The 19,519-nt window shown below is 38.8% G+C and overlaps 1 protein-coding gene across 2 annotated transcripts in view; it reads right to left on the minus strand.

Moving 5' to 3' along the window:
• arhgap15 (Rho GTPase activating protein 15) overlaps positions 1 to 15,562 on the minus strand; it is a 593,944-nt gene extending 578,382 nt beyond the window's left edge. Inside the window, exon 1 of one of the 2 annotated variants that reach the window (XM_052029237.1) lies at positions 15,436 to 15,562. The gene's annotated coding sequence lies outside the window, so the exon portion shown is untranslated. Of the gene's footprint in view, positions 1 to 15,209; positions 15,228 to 15,435 lie in introns of those variants that run through there. The other variant, XM_052029228.1, reaches the window with a different exon arrangement.
• Positions 15,563 to 19,519: the final 3,957 nt, after the last annotated feature.

The raw sequence follows: 19,519 nt of genomic DNA on the forward strand, positions 1-19,519 counted from the left end.
AATGCAAGAGAAAATAGATTGCAGAAAGAGTAGGGGAATGGGACTGACATGAATGCTCTGACAACCAACATAGTTCAATGGACCAATTGACCTCCAATGTTATAAGAAAAACATGGGTACCCAAGGCACATTTTCAACATTCCTGTGAATTGCTTGATGTATCCTGTAGGCAGGTGGCATCAGTTAACCTGCTCCTGAACCTGTTATTTGGATTTCTCGCAGGGATCATCAGGCTTTTTAAGTCAGTGACTACTGACAGAGTTTCTACAGTGATATCGATGAATGAGTCTATTTGAAAATCAATAAAGCTTGGAGATTGCTTAACTGGCTGTCAAAGTTGTCTTACACTGTTTTGTGGCTAATGCATTTAGATTGCCAAGTTTACATTGTGCAAGCCTATATTCTTGTACAGAGCTTTACTGTGCAGGATTGAACCAACTTCTCCCTTGGTTCCTGCTGGAGGAGCCGGCCATGTCAAATCCAAATATACCTTTAAAGTCAACAATCAAGCTTGTACCGCTCACTGCTGAGTACAACATTTGGATCACTCTCACCCAGGAGGTTAATCAACTTTTGGTCAGTGGTGTGAATAGATAAAATAGTGTAGACTGCCACAGGGTGAATGAATCATGGGTACACGTGCATAACAATCTTCTTATGAATAAAGACCACCTAAACCTGAATGGAATAGAAGTCTTTATGACTAATGAACGCTTCACAACCCATGCAGAGCCACAATACTCTTTCTGAACACCCTTATCCATGGCAAAGTTTCTCCAAATGCCAGACCTTGAAAGTAATGCATCCATTATTCATGTGATGCACTTATAAACAGCCAGTCAGAATGAGAGTGTGGCTTAGCTGAATGTCAGTTATTTTTCATTTGTTGGTGGTCAGAGCTTGGAAACACAAGGCTCTGAGATGGTAGAAGGATGCACTGATGAGGTAAGAGCCAGTTTCAGCAAGGAAGTTGCTGCTGGGAGATCCATTAAAAGCAAGTGTAACTCAATGGTCAGGTCAACCTTAAGCACGGCAGTGCAGAAGTTTTAGGCCATCATTTTTTGTTGAAAAGTCTGTTATAAACATATAATAGAACATAGAACAGTACGAACCCTTCAGCCCACGATGTTGTGCTGATCTATACAAATACCTACTCCATGATCAATCTAACCCTTCCTTCCTACACAGCCCATAACCTTCCATTTTTCTTACTTCAATGTGCCTATCTAAGAGTCTTTTAAATATCCCTATTGTATCAGCCTCTACCATACCCCCAGCAGTGCATTGCAGGCACCCACCACTCTGTGTGGAAAAAAAAAACTACCTCTGACATCTCCCCTAAACTCTCCTCCTCTGACAAACTGACATCCTCTGGTATTGGCCATTTCTACCTTAGGGAAAAGGTGCTGGCTGTCCACTCTGTTCCCCTCAATGTGATACACCTCTATCATGTTGCCCCTCATCCTGAGTCCAACAAGAAAAGCCCTAGCTTGCTCAACCTTTCCTCATAAGACATGTTCTCTTATCCAGGCAGCATCCTGGTAAATTTCCTCCACACCTTCTCTAAAGCTTCCACATCCATCTTATAATGAGGTTACCAGAACTGAATACAGTACTCTAAATGTGGTCTAATCAGAGTTTTATAGAGGTGTATCATTACCTCGCAGCTCTTGAACTCAATCCCCCGACTAATGAAGGCCAGCACATCATACGCCTTCTTAACCACCCCATCAACTTGTGCAGCAACTTTGAGGGATCTGTGGACTTGAACCACAAGATCCCTCTGTTCTTCCACATTGCTAAGAATAAAGATTCAGTTTCACCAAATCTAGGTGTCAACACCTTCCTCAAAATGTTAGAATCATAGAGTCATACTGCATGGAAACAGGCCCTTTGGCCCAACTCATCCATGCCGGCTGTGTTGCTCAGTGAGCTAGTCCCTTCTGCCTTCATTTGGCCCATAGGCCTCTAAACCTGTCCAATCCATGTACTCATCTAGATGGCTTTTAACATGTTGCTAAAGTGCCCGCTTCAACCACTATTTCTGGCAGCTCATTCCAAATACACACCACCCTTTGCATGAAGAAGCTGCCCCTGATGTCCCTTGTAAATCTCTTACCTCTAATATTAAACCCACTCCCTCTTGTTTTTCATCACCCCTTTCCTGGGAAAAAGACTATGTGCTTTCGCCCTGTCAATGCCCTTCATGACCTTGTACACCTCTATCAGGTCACTGCCCAATCTCATACATTCCAGGGAATAAAGTTCTAGTCTTCACAATGTCTCCTTGTAACTCAGGTCCCCCCCAAGTCCAGGCGATATCCTGATAAATCTCTTCTGCACTCTTTCTAGTTTAATAACATCTTTCCTGTAATAGGGTGACCAAAACTATACACAATACTCCAAGTGCAGCCTCACCAACGTCTTATATAACTACATCATAACTTCAACTCTTGTACTCAATGCCCTGACTGATGAAGGGCAGCACACCAAACACCTTCATCACAGGTAGACAGGGCGGTGAAGTTGCTTTCAACAAACTGTACACTTGCACTCCTAGATCCCTCTGTTCCATAACACTCCCCAGGCCACTACCATTCACTGTACAAGTCCTATCCTGATTTGATCTCCCAAAATGCAATATCTCACATTTATCTGGATTGAAAGCCATTTGCCAATCCTCAGCCCACATACCAAGTTGATCTGGATTCCCCTGTAATTTTCATAACATTTTACACTATCTACAACACCGTCTATTTTAGTATCATCTGCAAATTTTCTAACCATGCCTTTGGATTCACATCCAATCATTCATATAAATTATAAACAAAGGTCCCAGCACCAACCTGTAGCACACCAGTAGACACAGGCCTCAGGTCTGAGAAACAACCCTCGATCATCACCGTCTGCTTCCTACATTGAGCCAATTATGAATCCAATCTGCTATCTCCAGCTGGATCCCATGCGATCTAACCTTCCAGATTAGCCTGCCATGAGGGACCTTGTCAAATGCCTTGCTAAAGTGCATATAGACAACATCCACTGACCTACCTTCATCTACCCTCTTGGTTACCTCAGAGGTAATTTCTGCTCTTATAGTTCTGCTCTTTAAACAGGCCTTTGCTGAGCCCTAATATTAAAGTATTATTAGAACTCATTTCAAGATGATATCATGAAATTTAAAAAAAATACGATGTACAGAGCAAGTTCATTTAGACTATCATCCCTGTACCATCACTTTGAAGGCACTTTCCAATTAGGTGATCCAATTAGTGGCACTCCTATCCAATTAGCCCCACTCATCTGGTCTTTTCTCACAGCACAGTAAATTATTCCTTTCGGAATTCTTCCCTCACCTATCACTGAGTTACCATTGAATCTGCCATCATCAGTCTTTCAAAAAGATCTTGGCACTGCAGATCATAACTCAGGATAAGATTAATTCTCATCTCCACTTTGGTTATTTTCCCTATACATTTTTAACTATGAGCACTTGACTTTTCTGATGAAAACGGTTTTGCACTCTTCGAAATCTTAACGGTTTGAACACTATTAATTCTTCACCTAATTTCTCTTCTGTAGACAAACCAATCTCAACTTCCCTTACCTCTAGGCTTAACATTTGAAAACTAACTCTGCACACTTCCCAAGGCTTTGATACTCTTTGGAAGCTATAGTGCCTAGAACTCTAAGCAATTCTCCTTTATAATTCTCCAGTGATTTAAAGATGCAAGTTAAGTTCCTTGATATTCTACTCTACATGGATGATACAAAAGGAATTTAAGATCATCAAATCTTTCTTCAAGTGTTTCTGTGTAAACCTACATACCTGTCCATTCCTGCAAATCTTTAAAGGAATTTACCATTTTATTTATAGTATGTTCTTTGTCTCTTCTTCCCAAGATGTATCAATCCATTGTTCTCTATTAGATTTTATCTGCCAGATCTGTTGAATTCATCAATTTGTATACACCTTCCTTTTTACTGCTTCTACCATCGTCTGACTTTCAAAATTTTATCTCATCCACAGAATTTGAAAATACACCCTGTATGCATGGATTTGGATTTTTATTATAAAAGTATGTGCGAAATCTGAATTACACAAAAGTAATACTGTTTATGTTCCGCTACTTTTAGCCCAGCTATTTGTAAGATCAAGGAATATGTAATTCCTACTAAATGCAATGTTAAACTCCCTTCAATAAAAGTGGGAAGAAAGAAATGTTCAGAATAGGTTTAATTTGTTATAAATATGGGCATCTGTTAACTACAATAATTCTGCATAATTCAAACAACAAAGCAATTTCCTTCAGCATAGCTCCAATTTATTGATCAAAGAATTGTCATTTTTCAACCAGTATTTGCAGTTAACATTGTGGCAAGAGTGTGGCATCTGTGGTTGTACCTACAATTTCCCAGAGAAAAGGCAACTCAACTTTTCTGGGCTGACTCAGCAGGAAGAAAGGATAAACCAGAAAGAAACTAAAGGTGAAGGTTAGTCAGTCTATAATGCTCACACTTGTTTGGTTATACGGCAGTACTACTTAGAAATGGTTACTGACTCAAACTACAAGTGAGGACATTGAGAAAGAAGAGTGAAAGACAAAAAAATTACAAGTTCTTATTCAAAAGAAATTCTGAACTAAAAAAAGGAAAAGATACAGCAAGATATAGATCAATTCCAGTTACGGGCAGAGAAATGGCAGATGCAGTTTCATCCAGGCATGAGTGTGGTGTTGCACTTTGGGAGGTCAAGTGCAAGGGGAAAGTATATAGTTAATGGCAGAGTCATTAACAACATTGATGTACAGAGAGATTTTGGCCCAAGTCCAGAGATTCCTGAAAGTGGCAATGCAAGTAGATAGAGTGGTAAAGGTGGTGTACGGCATGCTTGCTATCATTGCTAGGGCAAAGAGTACAAGGGTCATAAAGTCATGTTGCAGTTGTATAAAACTTTGGTTTGGGTGCACTTATAGAATTGTGTGGAATTCCAGTTGCCCCATTACAGGAAGGATGTGAAGACTTTGGATCGGGTTCAGAAGAGGTTTACCAGGGTGCTACCTGGATTAGAGAGTATGAGATACAAGGAGTGGTTGGATAAACTTAGATTGTTTTCTCTGGAGCATTGGAGGCCGAGGGGAGACCTGATAGAAATTTATAAAATTATGAAAAGCATAGATAGGGTAAACAGTCAGAATCTTTTTCCTCAGGTTGAAATGTTGAATAGAGGGCATAGCTTTAGGGTGAGAGGGGGAAAGTTTAAAGGGGATATGTGGTGTAACTTGTTTTTTTCCAAATTTACACAGAGCGTGGTAGGTGTCTGGAACACGCTGCCAGGGATGGTGGTGGAAACAGATATGACGGTGGCATTCAAGAGGCTTTTACGTAGACACAGGAATATGCAGGGAATGGAGAGATGTGGATTATGTAAAGGCAGAAGGGATTAGTTTCATTTGGCATCATGCTTGGCAGAGGCATTGTGGGCTGAATGCCCTATTCCTGTGCTGTACTCTATGTTCTAATAGCTTTTTAACTGTATATTTTATGAAAAGTGAAAAAAAGACCATATTAAATTATTAAACTACAACTAAACCAATTATTTTAGATTATTTGCAAGATCCATTATTAGTGAGAGCTAACAAGTATCTGTGCATACCACATAATATTATCACATAGGCTAAAATAGCAAAAAAAATAATAACAATAGCTCATAATTTGAAGTGAAATGCTCACAAAATGACATTACACTGGAGGATAGTCATCACAAGTTCATTGTCTATGTTTTTTGTGTACCCTGGTCAATGAGGAAGAACACAGCATTTCTACTTATTTCGTGGAACTTCTCAAATTTGTTTTGCAAACCTCCAAAGACAATTGCCAACCACCCAGAAACAAGTTGATCTCATGACTCTGTACTTATCAAGGTAGAAGCTTCAAAGCTATACTTAATCAATAACAGTCGATACTGAAGACACCACAGCGAGGACAGAGTTTTAGAAACCAACAAATAACTGAAGAATTGAAAATGGAGAAAATACTAAGAGAGCATACTGGCAAGACATTTAAAAATACATTGTTTGAACTTCTACCAGTGTATAAGGAAGAGAATAACAAAAGTTAATGCGAGCATCTTGAAGTCTGAGACAGGAGAAATGAAAAAGTGCATAATAATACGTTATAACAATTCAAGACAGAATAAAAAGAGGTGAAATCGGGAATCTTGGATGTTGTTTGTCATCAGTCATCAAGATAAGCCAGAATCCATTATTTAGAACTGGTAAGGTAACATGCCCTAATGTGGGGTACTGCTGCAGTGTACAAAGGAGCTTTAGACACATTTTTTTACCTCTAACATCAAGGAACCCATTACAAAGATACACGTGGTAATATTAGTGCATCTTCTGACCACAAGTATATAAATAACTACGTCACATCACTTTCTCTTTGAAGAAAACTTTGTACACATTTATACACACTCATCATAGATTCTATCTGTTAACTGGCTTCCTTGGTGGTTTGACCACCTCTATTGTTCACTTGTCTCTAACTTTGTACTCATTGCTGGGACAGTAGAAGTTACACTCTTAACTTGATTACTACCATACTGTGACTCAGGATCACGTCAACTCAGTATTGATATCAAAATAATCATCATACATTATTTCAGTGTTTAGAAATTGGTATCTTGCTGCAGTCATTTGATCTACCTGCACAATTTTAACACAACTTCATATATGAACTAAGTATTGTTTTAGATTACAGATTTAGCTTACTTCACCAAAGTCCCATTGTTACGTTGTGCACTTGTTCACCACTCTGGTTATTCTAACTCTCGCAGATGAAATTGGTGTGGTCCTCCTCAAACATCAACTCTTGTTTCAATTGCTTGGTCTCGACTCTCCCGTGTGGATTTTACAATATTCCAATAAGTTGGTCATTGTGAAGCTAGAGTAACCTTGGAATGCTTGCTTACTCAAAGCGTAGTCATGTACAGATTACTTTGCTGTCAATTGAAATCAATATATGAAAATCTGAATAAATGTTTGATGCTGTAACACCACTCAAAACTCTCAGCGATTGTGAATCATTAATTCTGCCAGCATTCCACGCCAAATTTTCAATGGTACATTCTACTGTTGTGCAAGTACTGCATATCTGACTTCAATTCATCTTGAACGTGCATTGATGAACACAAAAAAAAGTTCATCCCTTTTTGACAAAAATTGAAGGACTCATATGAATGATCAAATCAGCCATTTCCATGGCTGCAGTGGTGTCTTGGTTGGACTTGTTGGGTGGTGCTGGCGAACTGTGGACAACATTACAACATCCTCCAACTGTTTGTCAGTGCTCAGCCAATTCATAAGACTTGGCAATTGTCTTCTTATTGACTATTCCAGTGTGTTTACCACATAACTCATCTAAGATCTTTTTCCTTAGAATATTTGGGATGATCATTTAACATCCCTTTTGTAAACATCTTTGGACAGTTGATGTTTTAAAACCAGTGTTCATAGAATTGCTGTAATGCTTCACTTAGACATATGTTCAAGCCTTTTCATCTTCTTAGTGTCTTTGTCTACTTGCTTTAGTATTACATCTTGCTGAGCAAATTCAAGAACTTTTTATTTGTACTGGGAAACCTTCACCTACAATGTTAGGGATGTCACATTGGGAACTGCTAGTAGACCCTGGTTCATTCCTGACCTGCAGTATCATCTGTGTGGAGTTAGCACATTCTCTCTGTGACTATGCAGGTTTCCTCCAGGTGCTCCGACTTCCTCCCACATCACAAAAACGTACAAGTTGGTAGATTAATTGGCAAATGTAAATTGCCCACATTGTGTAGACGAGTTGTAGATTCTGGAGGACAGTTGATGGGAACATGGCGAGAATGAAATAGGTTATGGTAGGATTAGTGTAAAAATGGTGCTTGATGGTCAGCGTGGACTTAGTGTCTCTGCATGACTACATACAGGTTACAGTGAGAAAATATCTTAATTCATGTGGTAATCTGGACAGCCCAGCAGTTTGAACCATATCTTTTTCTGCCCAATTGATTTCTATTTGTTAATCAATTTTTTTATGCTTATCATCACCGATCAGTTTAGTTCATTAACTCAAGCCACTGGCCATTAAGGCATAATATATCCCAAAATATTCAGAACCTGTCCCAAGTAAGCTGAGACTGTGTTAATGACCAAGAATAGATAAAAGATGTATGTGTCCTTCTTCATAATGGTACAGTCTGCAACCATATCAATCTGAAAAGCTAATAACTTGCTGGCAATTAGGACTGTAATGTTCAATCTTTAATTTAAAATGCCATAATTTATCGTACATCAAAAATTGTCCCTGAATTGAAAACATTCAACTCTTTATTCACATATAGTCATACAGAATGGGAACTGCCTCTTCAGCCTAACTTGATCAGGATGCCCATCTAAGCTAGTCCCATGTGCCAATGTTTGACCCATGTCCCTCTAAACTTTTCCTATCCATGTACTCGTTCAAATGTCTTTTAAAGTGTTGTTATTGTACCCGCCTCAACCACTTCCTCTGGCAGCTTGTTTTGTATATGTACCACCCTCTGTATGAAAAAGTTGCCCCTCAGGTTCCTATTAAATCTTTCCCTGTTCCCCTTAAACCTATGCCCTCTAGTTCTTGATTTCCCAGAGTGCATTTACCCCATCTCTGTCTATCATGATCTTATGCACTTCTTCCAGTTTAATGGCAGATGAGGCAAGAATGGCAGATTTCCTTCACTGAAAAACATTAGTGACTAGCTTTTTTTTTTAAATAAAGAAACTCGAGATTTTTTTATTTCTCAAATTTAAATTCGCCAGCTGGGATTCAAATTTGTGCCCCTGGATGGTACAATGGTCCAGAACTCAGAATGCTAATCCAATAATTTAACCTTAACAGTTTATCCCAAAATACTCAGAACTTGTCCTGAGTAAGCTGAGACCAACTGTGTTAATGACCAAGTGTAGATAAAAGATGTGCATGTCCTTCTTCATAATTGTACAGTCTGCAAAACTAATAAATTGCTGACAATTAAGACTGTAAACTTAAAAATCTTGAACATATGCAAAGAATGACCTTAGGAAATACTGAGGAAACTTTGCTAAGAGCAGAAGTCTCTCACTCTCTACCCCATCTATGTCTCTCATAACTTTGGGTACCTCAATTGGATATTGGATTGGATACCTCCTGACCAACAAAACGCAAATCAGTGAGGATAGGCAGCAACACCTCCGCCATGGTTATTCTCAACACTGCTGCCCCATAAGGCTGCATCCTCAGCCCCCTACTCGACTCTCCATCCACATGACTGTGTGGCCAGATTCTGCTCTAACTCAGTTTACAAGTTTGCAGATGATACCACCATAGTGGGCTGTATCTCAAATAATGATGAGTCAGAGCACATGAAGGAGATAGAGAGCTTAGTAACATGGTGTCATGACAACAACCTTTCCTTCAATGTCAGCAAAAGAGCTGGCCATTGACTTCAGGAAGGGACAGTTGATGGGAAAGCAGCCAGCATAATCAAAGACCCCATCCACCTTGGACATGCTCTCTTCCCCCCTCGCCCATCGGGCAGAAGACACAAAAGCCTGAAAGCACGTACTACCAGGCTCAAGGACAGCTTTTATTCCACTGTTATAAGACTACTGAATAGTTTCCCCAGTATGATAGGATGGACTCTTGACCCCACAAGCTACCTCATAGTGAACATGCTCCTGTCTATATCAAGGGTGCTGAGGTCAAGAGGGTTGAGTGCTTCAAGTTCCTAGGAGTGATCACCACCAATAGCCTGTCCTGGTCAAACCACATAGATGACATGGCCAAGAAAGCTCACCAGCACCTCTACTTCCTCAGGAGGTCAAAGAAATTTTATGTCCCCTTTGATCCTCACCAATGTTTAATCGATACACCATAGAAAGCATCCTATCCAGATGTATCGTGGCTTGGTATAACAACTGCTCTATACGACCGCAAGAAACTGCTAAGTGTTATGGACATAGCTCAGCACATCACGGAAACCAGCCTCCCCTCCATGGACTCTGTCTACACTTCTTTCTACCTCGGTAAAGCACCGAGCATAATCAAAGACCCCATCCACCCCCGACATTCTCTCTACCCCCCTTCGCCCACCGGGTAGAAGATACAAAAGCCTGAAAACATGTACCACCAGGCTCAAGGACAGCTTCTATTCCGCTGTTATAAGACTATTGAATGGTTGCCCAGTATGATAAGATGGACTCTTGACCCCACAAGCTACCTCGTTATGACCTGGCACCTTATTGTCTACCTGCACTTCACTTTTTCTGGAACTGTAACACTTTATCCTGCATTCTGTTATCATTTTACCATGTACTACCTTAATATACTGTGTAATGAATTGATCTGTGTGAACAGTATGCAAGACAAATGTTTCACTGTACCTCAGTACATGTGACAATCATAAACCAGTTTACCAATTTCAGTTAGGTCACCCCTCAGCCTCCTCTATTCGAAGGAAATCAAACCCAAGCCATTCATTCTCTTGACGTAATTAAAATGTTCCATCCCATGTAATGTCATGGTGAAATAGAGACACAAGAGGATGCAGATGCTGGAATCTGCAGCAACAAACAATCTGCTAGAGGAACTCAGTGGGTCAGGCAGTATCTGTGGGTGGAAAAGGTCCTGATGCAGCAGTTTACCTGAAATATCAAGAGTTCCTTCTCTCCCCACCCACCCCTCACTTCTCCTGCCCCCACCGATGCCTCTCGATTCACTGAGTTCCTCCAGCAGATTTATTACTTAACATCCTAGTAAATTCCCTCTGCACCGTCTCCATTACAATCACATCCTTCCTATAGTGTGGTAACAAAACTGTAGACAGTACTCCAGCTGTGGCCTAACCAATGTTTTATAATCTGTAACCCCTCTCCTCTCATATGGTATGCCCTGGCTTATAAAGGCAAATATCTCATATGCCTTCTTCACCACCTCATCTACTTGTGCTGCCACATTCAGAGACTTGTGCACCAAGGCCCCTCTGTTCCTCAGTACTCCCCTAGTCCCTGCCACTCATTGTATATCTCCTATTCCTATTAGTCCTGCCAAAGTGCATCACCTCATGCTTCTCAGGATTAATTTCTGCCATTGCTTTGTTCATTTTACCAATATCATCCTTGCACCTATGACAACACTAGTGATGGTGTTGTTTGAAAACTTATTAAACATACCTCATGTTCATACCCAAATCATTAATGTACATAAACAATGCACATTTCTGCATGAATTGCTGCGATACACTATTCATCACAAGCTTTCAATCATAAAAAAACAATTCTCCACCATCACCCTCTGCATTCCATGACAATGCTAATTTTGGATCCAATTTATTAACTGACCTTGGATCCCATGCACCTTAACCTTTTGGGACCTTGTCAAATGCCTTATTGAAGTCCATGTAGACTACATTAATGGCACGGTCCCCATCAATACATTTTGTTACCTTCTTTGAAAGATTAAAATCAAATCAGTCAGACAGGGTCTCTCCCTGATTATACAACTTTTTAATCAAATGAACCAGTCCATGCTAGCATGTAATAAGATGTAGACAACAATCAGATGTGGCGCTAATAAATGGAAGGTAACGTTTATGTCACCTTCAATGTATCAAGCAAGAACCATCTCCAAAAGGGAATATTTGACTCCCTACTCCTGATATTCAATGGTGTTACCGCCATTAAACCCACCAACATCAACATCCTGAGGTCACCACTAACCAAAAACTCAACTGGATCATACCCATAAATACTGTGGCTATAGAGCAGGTCAGAGCCTGGGTATCATCTGGCAAGTGCTTCTCTCCTCGACACCCCAAAAGACTTTTCATCATTTACAAGGCACAGCTGAAGAGAGTGATGAAATTCTCTCCACTTGCCAGATGATCCTGCCTCCAATAATACTCAAGCAGCTCAACACCATCCTGGATAATGTTGCCTACTTAATTGCCACACCAACCAGAACAACCACTCCTTCCCAAAAGAACAGTAGTGCCATATAAAAAAATGGATGGCATTTCTCTCACACTGCACTCCCTAGGCCATTCTGACAGCACCTCCCAAACCCATCAACTGTCCTACCAAGAAGGAGAAAGGCAGTAATTATATGGGAACTCCATTAAATGCAGTTTCTCATCCAAGTTGTACACCATCCTAAATTGAAACTATATAATTTCTTCATTGTCCCTGGATTTAAATCCTGCACTTGCCTCCTCACCAACATTGTGGAGTACCTTCATAGGAAAGAATGTATCAGTCCAAGGTAGCAGCTCATCACTTCCTTTACAAGGACAATTAGCAATGGGCAGTAAGTGCTGACCTTGCCACTGACACCCTTACTGCAAAAAAGTGAACAAGTAAGAAAAATACAAAGTATACGACTTCAACAGGGTATTTCATAATTGCTGGTCCAAAGGGTACTGGATCCAACACACTTCCCGAACTTTCTACCCATAGTGACAGCAGCCCACACTAAATTTCATCTGGATCAAAGACCAGCCAAGCTCTGTGTTCACGAGTCTTCTGCAGTGGAGGAGCAGAATGTGAGTAATCACTAGACCACAGGCTGCAAATTCTCAGGCCTGGATCTGAGAACACATTTAAAATAGTTAAACAGACTTAAATATTTTAAAACTTAAAAAAAAATTAGAAATACCTGAAATAAATTAATTACAATGTTTGTGAAGTGAAGGTCAGCAATCCCATTCAGATTAATGGGGCCGAGCTACATACGTCAGCTATAGCATAAATCTGAGGGGTTGTATACTCAATGCATCCAGCTCTCAACTCAGCGTGGCAGTGTTCAGCAACAAATGCAATGGACAGAATTGGAGTTCAGGTGCACAGACAACTGACCTCCTTTGTTTCAATGGACAGGCACACAAGTCAGACCTGCTGAACCATGAGAGGACACAGGCAAAAGTTCCTTAAGGAACTGCTTGTCAGTGCACTTAGTCCAGCCCCTTATGTGTTTCAGAAGAGTTAATATATTTATGTGAATGGGAAAGACAACATATAAATAACAGAGGATATAACTAATGAGGTATTTAAAAAGGGTGTTAGTTGATGTAGTGTTTGAAGATATTTAAAAGTATTTGAAAAGGTGCCACAGGATTGGTTGTCGAAGAAATTAAGGGCTCGTGAGGTTAGGGTAACATATGGATTGAGAATTGGTTGAAACAGAAAAGAAATGTAGACATAAAACAGGCAATTTGTGGGCTGCCAGGCTGTTAGTCATGAGCACAAAAGTATCAATGTTGAACCAGACTCAATTTCAATCTAAATAAATGAGTGAGAAGAAAATATGAATACAATGTTTCTAAGCTTTCTAATGACAAAAAGACAAGTGGAAGAGTGAAGACAAAGGGGTGTAGATTGGTAAAGTGAGTGGGCAAAAGCCATCAAATCATGTAATAACACAGGAAAATTTGAGATTATTCACTTTGATCATGAGAATAGAAAAGCAGAATACTTAAATGTTGAGAAACTATTTAAATGTTGGCAAAGAAAAATCTGTGTGTTCTTGCACACTGAATGCAAAATTAACATCTATCTGTTGCAAGCAATAGAAGGGTGACTGGTGTATTGGTTTACATTACAAGAGGACATCCGAGGAAAATATTCCTGTCTTAGTGATCCACCTTGCGTGTCCTTTATATAATGATCCTTGGGAGAGGTGGACACTTGCTGTAAGGAAAGATTGAATAGGATGAGTGTATTCTCCAAATTTAAAAAAAAAATGATGGATGATCTTATTGAAACATGCAAGATCCTATGAGGGATTGACAAAGAGGGTGGCAAGATGCTGACTCCCTGAATGGAGAATCTAGGGCTACTGGTCTAAATCTTTGGATAAAGTATTATTAAGAATAGAGATGAGTTTTTCTTTAGAAAAGAAACATAGTCAATTGTTAATCATTGTACATTTCTATTCCAGAACACTGTGGACATGCAGTCATTCAGAACGTTAGAGATTGATAAATAGTTTGATTTTAAGGGAACTTGGGCATATGAGGTCAGACAGAAAGACGTTAAACTTGAGCATCAGACATGAAGTTACTGAGTGGTGGAGGAGGCTTGATGGTCCATGTGGCATATTCTTGCTCCGTTTCCCTATGTTTTTAGATACATGTGGAAGCATTAACTGTTATTTTATAAGCAAATTTGCTTTCCTGCTCCAAAGTATATGTCAATTACCCCATTAAGTCCAGAATTAACACCATAATTAGTTTTCTAAAAATTATTTCCATGAACTTAAAAATATTGAAATTAGGTTGTGTTACGTTCATCTTGACTGACTCATTCCTACAATAAAATGATTTTATGTTGAAAATGATAGCATCTTAATAGCTTGTAGAAAAGCATGTAGTTTGAAGACATGAAAAATACATGTAGTTTGAGGACATATGTTTCTTTATAGATCAATCCTAAATAGGTTACCACAGAGTGCAAGCAGAAAAGGAAAAGAAAGTATATTTTTGATGTACAAATTGAAATTCAGTGAGCAAGTTTTGGAAGCTGACTATTGGAGAATATTTTTACTCAGATGTAGCTTTTTGTATTTTAATCCTTAAACACGCCTCTAAGCATATAACCCTTTTCAATTTACTTGTTTAGGTCATGATAAAACATGTTTTCATTTTGAATGGAAACAGACAGTTGAAGGAACTTTATCAAGGTTACACAAGCAAAGTTGCACATCTAAAATGGGTGCACTTTGAATCTTTGATCATGATTGGTTTGCACATGGGACATAAAAGCAATATAGGGAATGGGGGTGGGGCATCATGGAGAGATGGAGGTCTGAACTGGTGTGGGGTAAAAGTTGATCACAGGCTGCAGGTCAGCACAATGTAATGGTGTAGCTAAAGTGTCCAAATTACAGTTCCCCAAACTGAAAATCATTGGCACACAAAAAAATTAGAAGTATTTGATTCTCTTGTATCTCACATTTAAACCCAATCTTCATATTGAAATGAACATTCTATTTTAATTCAAAAGAAAATCTGCTAGATCTTTACTTCACAAGCACCCCACCTCCAAATGATCACTTCCTTGAAGAAAAATGTCATACAGAAAGTTGCACGTGAAAAGGGAATCATTAAACATTTATATTAAAAGTTTAAACAATTGGTACATTATAAATACCTTTCTCACAAATGCACATTTGTTAATTGGAACCTTCTCTAAAGCACGACTGCTTTACCTCTGCCCCAAAGCACCAACACTTATGAAACTTAACATGCTACCAAACCAGAAAAGCAATAATAAATGTTATGCAAGGTGTCAGAGCCAAACCATTTAAAGTCACTAACAAAATTAAATAAACTAATTAAAAGTTAGTCAAAGTTGGATTATACTAGCATGTTCTTACCCGGAGCTCTGCTTTCTTCTGTCTATTCAAACTGCCATTAAGCAGCAACAATTTTGTAGGCACTTCAAATGAAGGAACCCACCAACAGTCACATGTATGACTGTAATAATCTATGCAGCTAATCTTGGTTGCTCTACGTTGGGGATGACAGTGATAGAGTCTACATACGGGCTGCAAAGCTAAACCACATCCTGTTGGTTCAGCTAATTTTTCTAACAACGTAGAAAAAATATCTGCTAAGAATGTTAATGCCTGTGCTGGGCATTTTTTTTAAATGCAGCAATGCATTTAGGGATTTAAAAGCATGTACCATTTTTAAGGGAATGTTTCCTGTATCATGGATGTTCATTAATTAATGAAGGGCTTCAACCCTAATGTGCATTTTATTCTTTAACAAAGGACACCTGTAGCAACTTCTCCTTTTTTCTGGTCATATTTAGCAACCACCGACAAAAATATTTTGCAAGCTGTAGTGAGTTCCAACTCATTAAGTAAATTGCTTTCGTTTTAGTAATGCAATCTCTCTTATCTGCATCAATACGCATTTTAATTTCTATTGCAGTACAGGTTTCATCAACTAATGTCATTTGGTCTCAAAGAATTATCTATAGTTTTATTTTAAATAAATAGAGCAAAGTTTCTATATAAACATCTCAAAACATAACAGATTTGAAAAATATTTAAATATTCAGTAGAAGTTTTCCAGAGGAGTTATGTTACCACGTGGCAATGAGTCATACTGTACCCATATAGGTCCGTTAACAATCTAGCAATCTGGCAAAAAGTCAGAAAATGTCCAAAACATGCAGCAGGTTAGTCAATAATGAAAGGAAAAAAAAAGCATACAAATTAAGATTCATGTGGGTGAACAGTACTTCAAAAAGAACAGAATAACATCCAAGTGGGAAAATATGTGTATGAACACAAGCACATGAGATTAACATGGAACAATAGGAACACAGTGAGTAAAATGACAGATATTTACAGTGGTAATATGCGCTTCTCCCTATGTGCACATTCTTTTTTCCATTTGCTCCCTATTTTTCTGCTAGTCATATATCTTCCAGTACTTAAAGGCTGCATTACTGACTATTCAGCTGATTTGTCTCCACCCATGCTCAGTGAGTTACAGAGTCCCCAATAAGTTTATATATCAGATGGTCAACTTTTACAGTTACTTGATTTCATAAATATGTATAGAACTATTTGTTCACTTTAAAGCTAAATCCAATAAAGTTATGCTACAGGTTCAAACTACTTTTTTTTTGGTGGAGAACTGAAATGGAAGAAAGCCCCTGCTTCATTTGCCCAAAAATATGCATCGTCATCGATTCTACGATTCCAAGAGAACAAGGTCAGTGTTAGACACAAATGTGTCATTAATGTGCATAATTTAGGTGGCAGGTAGATAAACAAGGAATGGAAATCATCTGTGTTTGGTATCTGTAACAAGTGCAACAGTATCTGCTATCCTTTTTAATCCTCTCCTGAAATTCAGTTCTATTGAAGAAAATAGTGACAAAGGGAACCACAAAACGTAACTAATACTCAAGTACCCATTGAGTACCATGACAACAAACAAACATTGATGTCTCTCTCTACAGTCAGTATGTACAATTCTGTGTCAGAAACCATTGGCAAAATACAACCCAAACATGATTTAAAGATCATTGCGGATTCAAAATAGAGATAAAAGAAAACATCCAAGGGAGAAAGCATTTTAACAATATGCAATCATACATTAAACTAGGTGGTTTATGCTGAAATAAAGCATTAGAACAGGACTGATGGATTAAATGGAAAATTTCTATGTTGGAGTTTCTAAGATTCTAAATTCAGAAAATATGGTTTAATGCTTTTCTACATTTCATGGCATTTAATCCTATTTTCTTAAATCCTCAGTTTAATGAAGAAACCAAGAATGCAACTGAATGGATTTTCCAAAGATATTTGTAATGGCTCAATTAGTCTCATTAGTGAGAGCTATTATTGACAGATCTTTGACTGCAATAGATAACAATATTGCTGGTTGGTATTTTTTCCCCTGTTAACATAGGACTGTTAACATAGGAACACAGCACAGGAATGGGCTCTTTGGCTTATAATGTTGTACTGAACTAATTACATTATGGACAATTATACTGTGTTCTATGAGTTGTAGATAAAAAAGGTCAAACAACAAAATATGAAACCAGTTGCTATTTGTCAGAAGCTCGTAATCTAATTTTCACGTAGCAGTTGGCCTAAACTAATGACAGCCATTGAGAGTAAATTTTAAATTCCCACATGATGTGCATTCTATATTACTACTTTTGATTGGACACCAGATCTAAGGTTATCTTTAATGATATGCAGGTCTCTTAAAAAAAAACCCTGTTTGATCTGTTGTTCTATAACTGCAGGCTGCAGAGTAGGATCAGAACTACAAAAACCTGGATACTGGAATTTTGTTGGCTTCTAAGGTCAGTGAAGGACAGATTCTGCCACCTCACTGCTGGGGAAATATTGTTCCAAGATTTTCATATTCTTTCCAACAACGTGATTGCATTAATTACCACATTACAATTAAATTTGCCTCTGCACAACGAGCTGAATAACATCAATATGCTCACTACAATGAGCCAGGGACCATTTTGTTTTCTATGTGCTTCTATGAGCAACTTCCTAATCAGTGCTCTGTCAGCAGTCCAGTGAGAGTATTGGAATAGACATGAACACTATTATGATTAATGATCATTTTTCTGAGAGGTTGACCCAACATCTGCCTTAAGTACTTCAGGTAAAATTTTGAGTACATTTTATGATAATGATATTCACTTTAAATCAAGTATTATTCTTTTGCATTTAAATATTTCAAGGATTCCATTTATGGCTTTTGAGTCCCACTTTCCTCTCACTACAGGTAGTTGGTCATCATTTAATTAAGAGGAAATTAGACACGATGCATTCTTTTAATAACGCACACAGTTAAAAGCTGTCATGATTTAGTTGCTGCATTCATCAAAAAGGCATTGTACTTGTCAAACTTACAATCAGTGTGATTCCATTTTTACTTAAGTTTAAATACCCCTTAGTCAGTGGTGGGAAGAAAGTGTGCAACACTGGGAGCCAAAATGTTTTTCTTTATTACAGTGATATCTCACACTGACATATATTGTTTAAAGGCAGTAGGCCCTGATTTTATGGGTTATATTTACACAGTTATGCACTTCAACTTCTATGCCAATCTTACCAGCTTGCAAGCATACACCAAATTTGTCATTTTTAGTTTGGAATAGGAAGCAGTACAAAAGCCACACCACAGATAGAGGCAACAGTGAATGAGCTCTTATTTTCACCATGGCATCTCAATTTCAGGCCCCCTTTCTTCCTTTGTAATATTGTAGAGTATGAATATTCCCTTTGGTAAACCCATTCCAGTTGCTTGGTTCTTCTGTTATTGTGGGGGTTTGGGTAGAGAACGATGTGATGGCCTTCTATTTTGGAGAAACTCTACCTAGCAAAATACCAAGTTCCAAAGATTCAGTTACACTGATGGTAGGTGATTTTATCCCACATCTTTGCACGTAAATTTACATCGGCATATTGCTGACATACATCTCGGAAATGTCGGCTCTGCTTCCTTCCACAGTGGTAGAACTGTATACCTGAGCAGCAAAGGGTTCTGCTGGAGGAGGGGAATCCAACATTGTGTGGCAGCCTAGACCATGGGTAGGGTAGGTGGAAAAAGGAATAATATCTGCATTGAATTGGGTTCAGGGACCAATTTAGAGGGAATATAGCCAAGAATTAGGGAGGTGTGGCTCACATTCAGGAGGTGGGAAGGAAGTGATTAACTGTTGGCAGGAATATTGTGGAAGAAGGGGGTCGTGAGGTGTAAGCATGATTAAGTAATAAGCAAAAGGACCTGTAGATACAGAACACTGCAGAAGTTGGAACTTAGAGCAAGAGGAACTCAGCAGGTCAGGCAGCATCTTTGAAGGTAAATGAACAGTCGACATTTCAGGTCAAGGCCCTCCAACTGGACTGAAAAAGTAGAGAGGAGACAGCCAGAATAAAAGAGGTTATGAGGGTGAATGGAGAG

This window comes from Pristis pectinata, chromosome 1 (assembly GCF_009764475.1).
Source record: "Pristis pectinata isolate sPriPec2 chromosome 1, sPriPec2.1.pri, whole genome shotgun sequence".
NCBI lineage: Eukaryota > Metazoa > Chordata > Chondrichthyes > Rhinopristiformes > Pristidae > Pristis > Pristis pectinata.